The sequence below is a fragment of the Marmota monax genome, unplaced genomic scaffold (genome assembly GCF_021218885.2).
Source record: "Marmota monax isolate L192 unplaced genomic scaffold, Marmota_monax_Labrador192_F-V1.1 WCK01_AAM20220418_F8-fsc00019, whole genome shotgun sequence".
In the NCBI taxonomy this organism is placed as follows: Eukaryota; Metazoa; Chordata; class Mammalia; order Rodentia; family Sciuridae; genus Marmota; species Marmota monax.
In genome coordinates this window covers 5,914,138-5,922,018 of record NW_026695242.1, presented here as the reverse complement: position 1 = coordinate 5,922,018, position 7,881 = coordinate 5,914,138, and positions in this window count along the sequence as shown.

Genomic DNA, 7,881 nt, shown 5'->3' with positions numbered 1-7,881 from the left:
CCAAGCTTACATAGAGATAAGGGGAACTACCTGTCTGGCACTGGGGACAAAGCCCTACCCATAACCTGAGCCCAAAGCAGCCAAGGAAAGGCAGATCCTCCTGTGCATGCTCCTACCTTGCATGCCCTGAACCAGCCACTGAGCTCTTTTACCTACAGGTGGACACTTCTGAGTGGAGCCCTGCCTGCTTCCCACAGAGCTGAGCTACAAGGGCTTCCTGGAGTCCCCACATACGCAGCACCTTCCTCTTGTCCCTGCTGGTTTCTGCAGAGAAATCCCTAACAATCTCTATATGGTCAATATGACCTTTTTTGGATAGAGGGGCCTGGACATAAGGAAAAAAAGCTTCAGTGGACAGAGGGGACAAACTGGCACAAATCCCTCACAGCTGGTTGATGTTGCCTTCACAGTACATAAATGCCTGGGAGGAACAGAAACTAAAGCCAGCTCATGTTTTTGGCAGTCCCTGAAAAGGGATCTTCAAAGAAGTCTAAAGAAAAGGATGGAAAGGACCTCCCTCCATTGAATATCAATATGCCTACTGTAGGAAAAAGGCAACAGCGGAGGAGTGACTCAAAGTTGATGGCGTTGTGATAATGGTAAGAGTGACAAGTCAGGTTCAACAATATTCTGTCCTCCAACCCCTTGAATGCAACCTGGGAGGAAAAAGATGAAGGCATTGGTTTTTGTTTGTTTGTTTTCTTGTATATGCCAGGATCCATCCCCTGGGACAAGATTTGATGTGAAAATTAAATACTCATTTAACCTTATCACCCAAAAAGCAACAACTCCACTTATGAGTCTCACCAGAACACAGGCTATGGTTCCAGCTTTCACTTGCCATCCAGGAAAAGGAAACTAAGTCTGCTCTGCTGACAATCTAATCGAAAGTAAGTAAGGCTGTTTGGACTGAAGAGACCTTGGGAAGTGTGATCAATGTTATACCAGCCAAGATTTTGTTGAAGGGAGGAGGTAATTTGCCCCAGGAGAAAACAATATCCCCTTTAAGAGAGAGGCATTGATGGGAATCCAACCTTTTCTGGACAAAGTTTTAAAATATGGATTGAGTTGGCTTTTCCAGATACTCTGCAATATACCTATTCTGCCTGTTAAGAAACCTCACACTGGACTGGGGTTGTGGCTCAGCGTTAGAGCGCTCGCCTAGCATGTGCGAGGCCCTAGGTTCGATCTTCAGCACCACATAAAAATAAATAAATAAAGATATTGTGTCCAACTAAAAAATAAATATATAAAAAACCCTGACACTGATGAGTATTGATTTGTGCAAGACTTGAGAGCTAAACATAGTATCATTTAGAATATTCACTCTATGATACAAAACCCATACGTCCTATTCTTGCAATGCCAAGTAACTCTGGCTGATTCACAGTGCTAGAATTCTTTCATCTCCCTGGAAAGGAAGTTTCAATTACTATTTGTTTTTGAGTGGCAGGACCATGATACCAAAGTAACTACCCAGTATTCCTGGACTGTCTCCCTCATGGATTTAAAACTTTGCCAACTGTGTGTAATGAAAATATAGTAAAAGACCTGAGAGAATTACAGCTGGATTAAGGAATCCTTTTGCAATATGTGGATGATCTGCTTACAGCCAGCCAGCCCCAACTATGAACACTGCCTTTCAAATACTTTTGCTGTACTAACCCATCCCACCTCCTGTGGATATGTGGTGGCCACTAAAAAGATTCAGTTTTGTAAACAAGTCATATCAGCTGCGATTCCAGATTAGCCAATGGACTGGAAGTTTGATGTCAAATCAGAAGTAGGCTATCTTGAGCTTTAGAGAAGCCAGGAACCAGAAACAGTTACATGGGTTCCTGGGAATGTCAGGCCATATTTGAGTCCTTAAATTTGGACTGCTAGCTAAACCCATGTATGAAGCCTTAAGTGGAATATAAATAGAAACTTGAGGGGCTGGGGTTTTAGCTCAGTGGTGGAGGGCTTGCCTAGCATGTGTGAGGCATTGGGTTTGATCCTCAGCATCACATAAAAATAAATAAATAAAGTTATAAGATAAATAATAAATAGAACCTTGACTTGAATCCTAGAATGTAAAGCTGCCTTGAAAAATTAAAACAGGGCCTCATGAGAGCCCTAGCCAGACTATATATACATGAGAATCAAGGTACATCTCTTAAAGTTCTCTTACAGACATTGGGAGACATACTGTGACCAGTAACCTATTGGTCAAAACAGCTTGACCACATAGTGAAAGGAAAACGACTGGCTGACAGCTGGGATGATGAGGAGAGATAGCAGGCCATCCTATCAGACATTCCAAATGTCAATAATTTATTGGGACACTAATACCTCAGTTTGAATTGGACCAAATCAAGACCTTTCATACTGAGGAGGATAAAAAACCGGCCCCCTAAAATGGAATTTAGACTCCTGGCATAGAACGGCCAGGTGGAAACAAAATTCCCATGGGCTAATCCTCCTGAACTATGACTACGAACACTGCCTTTCAAACACCATTGCTGCACTAACCCATCCTGTCCAAGGGCTTGTCTGGCCCTTGGTAAAGCACCTATATGACAATATGCACTAGAAGGGATGCCTTGGTGAAATTCATCAGGCCCCAATTTTGAGGGCCTGAGTCAGAACTGTATCTGAAATAATCTGAAGACTATTAAAGTAGCTTACTATCAAAGGGACATAATATGTAAAACTACAGCTTCTGATAATTTTACCAAAATTGCCATAGAAAACTTCAGATATTTGCTTGTACTAGTAGACACTTTCTCTAGGTGGATCAAGTCTTATCCTCCCAGAACAGAAAAGGATTTAGAAATACCTAGAGTCTTCTTGAAGGTGAGGATCCCAAGATAAGGCTCCCCTCCTCGAAGGAAAGTGACAGTGGATCATCTTTCATTGAAGAAGTGACCCAACAGGTGGACAAAACATTGGATAGCCAATGGAAATTACATGCATCCTGGAGACCCCACTCTACAGGGAATGCAATAAGATGTTACCAATTGCTTTCCTCAATAAGGGTTTCCCCAGAAGCAGGCTTAAATTGATCCCATAAAGAAATAGTGTATTAGGGACCCATCCTGTACCCTGAGGGGGGGAGGGGAAATGTGACCTGTTGTATACAGTTAGAGCACCTATGACTACATGGAAACTATCTGCTCATCTGTTTCTCAAGTTATGTGTATGGTTGTTGAGGGGGGTGTGTGGCTTCATCATCTTCATTTGTCATATCAGTGCTTGTCATAGTACCTTAGTGTATGGCTGTTGAATTAAGGCATGAGGGGAGGGGTGGAAAACCCTGAAGCTCTGATCTCCAGCCACAGTGATAATTCAGTGTGCGAATTTGTATTGTAGTCATACATATGTATTTTTCATTCTTATAAACACTGAAAATTTCAATTTGTTATTTATTGACTCATGTTAGTTAGATATGAAATCTTTTGAGATAAAGAGCATAATTCTTTTTCTTTCCATTTGCTGCAGAATTTGAATCTACACCCACCAGAACTTCTGCCCTAAGGTCTTCTAATAAGCCAATATAAGATCTACTTTTGGAGGCATCATAAGAATATAGAGATTTTAAGGAAAAAAAACAGGATTTGAAAGATAACATTGTATTTATCAGACTATCAACATAACATTTTGTTCCCTAGTAAATGTATCATGTAAGAACTTTATTTAAGGAAAATGTTTGCATCATATATGTATGATGAAATCATAAGATATTTGAAACAGTTTCTTGGCATATATCACCAAATTTGAAGTGCAAGTACAAACCAGAATTACTGAGTTTTATGTATTCAAACTGCCCAAATGCCAGCTATTTAAACAAGTGGTTAGTACTACCTTGGTGGATTTAAATATTACATTAATGATGGATTGTTTGTATTATACCAATTTTATCTCCAGATATGGATGTGGAGATTAGACAGATATCATTTTTATATGGTAGTACGGTAATCACTACCAATGTTAGTGTTTTACAATTATTATAGTGCCATCAAACTTGTATACTTTTAATTTTTTTATAATTTTAGGCACTAATAGTTCATCTAAGGATAAGTTACTGACATATGCCCTCATTCATGATTATTTTAGTGTTTCCTACGAGTGAAAATATGCTGCATAACTACATTAAAACCATGAAAATGAAAATAAGGAGAACTCTTGTAGAGTGTGTCTTGGATGGACTTTTCTACTTTCTTAATGACTGGAACCTGACCACACACTTTTTAGCAAGAATATTACAAATGTTGTTTTCTCTTTGAATATCATCACGTGACTTATAATTTTAATTTCCCCATTACTGATGATGTTAACATTGCTCATTAACAGTGAGATTTGTGAGGTTTCTCTTCTGTGATGTTGCTTTTCCCTTTGTAATTATTTTGTGTTCTTTGGGGAGATAATTTGAGGCTCTGTTCCTCATTCAACTTTCAATTTAATTATTTACTTGTATCTAAATGGATACATGGTTTACTGTATTGAGTGTACTATAATTTGTTCATATCATTTTAAAAACTCAATTTTCTTTTAGAAATGTTCTGTTTTGACAATTTCAGACTTATAGGACATTTGTTAACAGTGGTATAAAGAATTCCTAGAGGGCTGGGGTGTGGCTCAGCGTTATAGCGCTCACCTCGCACATGCGAGGCCCTGGTTTGAACCTCAGCACCACGTAAACATAAATAAATAAAAGATATTGTGTTCAATTAAAACTAAAAAAAAAAAAAGAAAAAGAAAAAAATAATTCCTAGAGGGGCTGGGGTTTTGGCTCAGTGGAAGAGCACATGCCTAGCATGTGTGAAGCATTGGGTTTCATCCTCAGCATCACACACAAAAAAAATAGTTATTAAAAAATCAATATTGGTTTATAGAGTTAAAGAAAGTAACAAATATATGTTTTGAAATAAGAGATTAATGAATAGAAAAGGTATGTACAATATGTTTATTTCCATTCTCTTTTAGGTTTACTAGATGTTTTCATGATTTTTTTTCTTTTAATTGTAGATGGACACAATACCTTTATTTCTATGTGGTGCCAGGGACCGAACCCAGTGCCTCACGCATGCTAGGCAAGCGCTCTACCACTGATCCACAACTCCAGCCCCTGTTTCCTTGAATTATTTTTAAAGGTAGAGGAAATAAGATGTAATTGGCTATGGTGACTTTAACTAGTTGCTGGGCTGTTTCTTTAAATGACCTTTCCTTTAGAGTTTAGCGATCAATGAAGAAAAGATCTAAATGTGGAACACAGTTGTATTTTGATGAATACACACTGCAGATATTACAGTTCCCCCAAAGGACCCTAGTTCAAGCAGTTCATCACAACCACCCAAGTCAGAGAACCTTAACATGTAGTTTTATTCTCTTGAGCTGCTCTACTTTTCCAATGTTATATGGATTAAATATAAATTAGAACAGAATCCTATCGATGGACTATTGATTAGACTCTTTTGCTCTTATAAACCGTGCTCAGTGAATGAATGCTGTTCACTCATATACAGCAACCGTATCTGTGAGGTAATTTCAAGAATGGATTTACAGAATAGGTTCTTTCTATTGTTTAATATCACTGTACTTCCTTTTTGGGTGAACACTTATATCTTTTCCTTCTTCTTGACTTATAGAAATTATTCAGATATTAATGAAATGATCACTTTTCCTATGATTATAGTTATATATCATCACCTTTCCAGTTTTGTTGGTTGCCATGGTTTATTTTTGTGGTTGCCTTTCTTTCATGAGTTCTGAATTTTGTGTCACAAGAGGTGAACTTTTTCCTTTTTGTGATTATAATTATCTGTTTAATTCACTATGCACTAATAATTGGCCTATCTGGATTTATTTTAGTGTAATATCAGAGGTCCATGATCAATGATGAGTGGCTGGGGTTGTGGCTTAGTGGTAGAGCACTTGCCTAGAACATGTGAGATACTGTGTTCTATCCTCAGTACCATATAAAAATAAATAAAACAACGGTACTGTGTCCATCTACAACTAAAAATATTTTAAAAAGAAAAAGAATGAGTGCTTGCTGTCAACCAAAAATTGTGCTACCATTTCCATAATACAGAATTGCTACTGAAACTTGGATCCCTCACCAAAGATTGCTTTTTCTTTTCTTTTTTTTAATATTTATTTTTTAGGTGTAGATGGACACAGCACAATGCCTTTATTTTTTTTATGTGGTGCTGAGGATTGAACCCCGGTCCCACCTGTGCTAGGTGAGCGCTCTACCGCTGAGCCACAATCCCAGCCTCAAAGATTGCTTTTTCTAGTGCTTTGTTTCCTTGTGTTGTCATGTGACCAATAAAGCTACAGAAAATAAGTAGAAGTGATATGTGTCACTTCCAGGTCAAGACCTTTAACAAGTTCTCAGTCCCATCCCATTACCTAGACACAAGCAACACAGGAGCCCATTTGAAATGTGGCATTATAAGTTGGCAGGGACTGAGTTCCTGAATCTCACTGAGCAAGGCAGCTATGCACCAAGAACATCTATAGTGATTATTTCGTAATTAAGAAATACATTGTGGGGCAGGGATTGTGGCTCAGTGGTAGAGCACTCGCCTAGCACGGGCAGGACCCAGGTTCGATCCTCAGCACCACATAAAAATAAAGGCATTGTGTTGTGTCCATCTACACCTAAAAAATAAATATTAAAAAAAGGAATACATAGTTTGCAATCAGCCATTAAAATGTTGCAACTTACTAAAGGGGCTAGGGTCTTTATTAATAAAGGACCCAGTGAAATCATATACGTCTGGGTACATTTCATTTTATTCAGTGAGCACTCTGCACCGACACTAAAAGGATGTGTTAGTTACAGAGCATTTGTAAATGAGCAGGAGGAAAGGTGGTTTTTCAGTGGATGATTTTCAGAGTCAACTACTAGTAAAGTAGAATTCTACTCAGTGCACTGGTGTCATCTACATCACTAGATTAGACCTTGGCAGAATCTGAGATACAGCAAACCAATCCAGCTTTATTTTAATTCAACAATTATTATAAATTCTTCATTTAAAATAAGAAATCCAGAAAAAATTTAAATTAGATGATTTATCAGGACACCAGTAGAAAACCAGTTTGGGCTGCTGAAGAAACTTTATCAATGACCTATGTTAAGTAGAAAAGCCCTTCATTTTCTTTATTTTATTATTTGGGTACTGGGGAATGAACTCCAAAGCACTCAACTACTGAGTCACATCTCCAGCCCAATTTTGTATTTTATTTAGAGACAGTGTCTCATTGAGTTGCTTAGTTCCTTGCTTTTGCTGAGGCTGGCTTTGAACTCTCAATCCTCCTGCCTCAGCCTCCTGAGCCTCTGGGATTATAGGCCTGTGCCACTGCGCCTAGCCCTTCATTTTTAAATATGAACGGATTCAAAAGATCACATCTGAGGAACAAATGAAGGAGGAGGAAGATGAGCTAATGTCATAATTGAAGTACTAAGCTACTAATACTTGGTGATTAACCTGATGTTGAGTTAAAAATTATTCAAGACTGGCAACAATCATTTTTTCTTTTTATTTTCTGTCAGATTTAGCAACGCCTGACCCTTTGAGGAACCACTTTGGAAATCAATCTTGTCTTAAAATGGAAAGTTTTTGTGAATGAATCTTCTTTTAATTTTTTTTTAATTATTGGTTGTTCAAAACATTACAAAGCTCTTGACATATCATATTTCATATATTTGATTCAAGTAACTTGTTCAAAAAGTTATGAATCTTTAAAGTATCAATGAAGGAAACACCAAACTTATTTGAAGTCTTCAGTAAATTGAAATTATGGAAGACACATTCTCTAAAAGGAGAGCCATTTAAATAAACACTACAGGGCTGGGGTTGTGGCTCAGTGGTAGAGTGCTTGCCTAGCACCTGT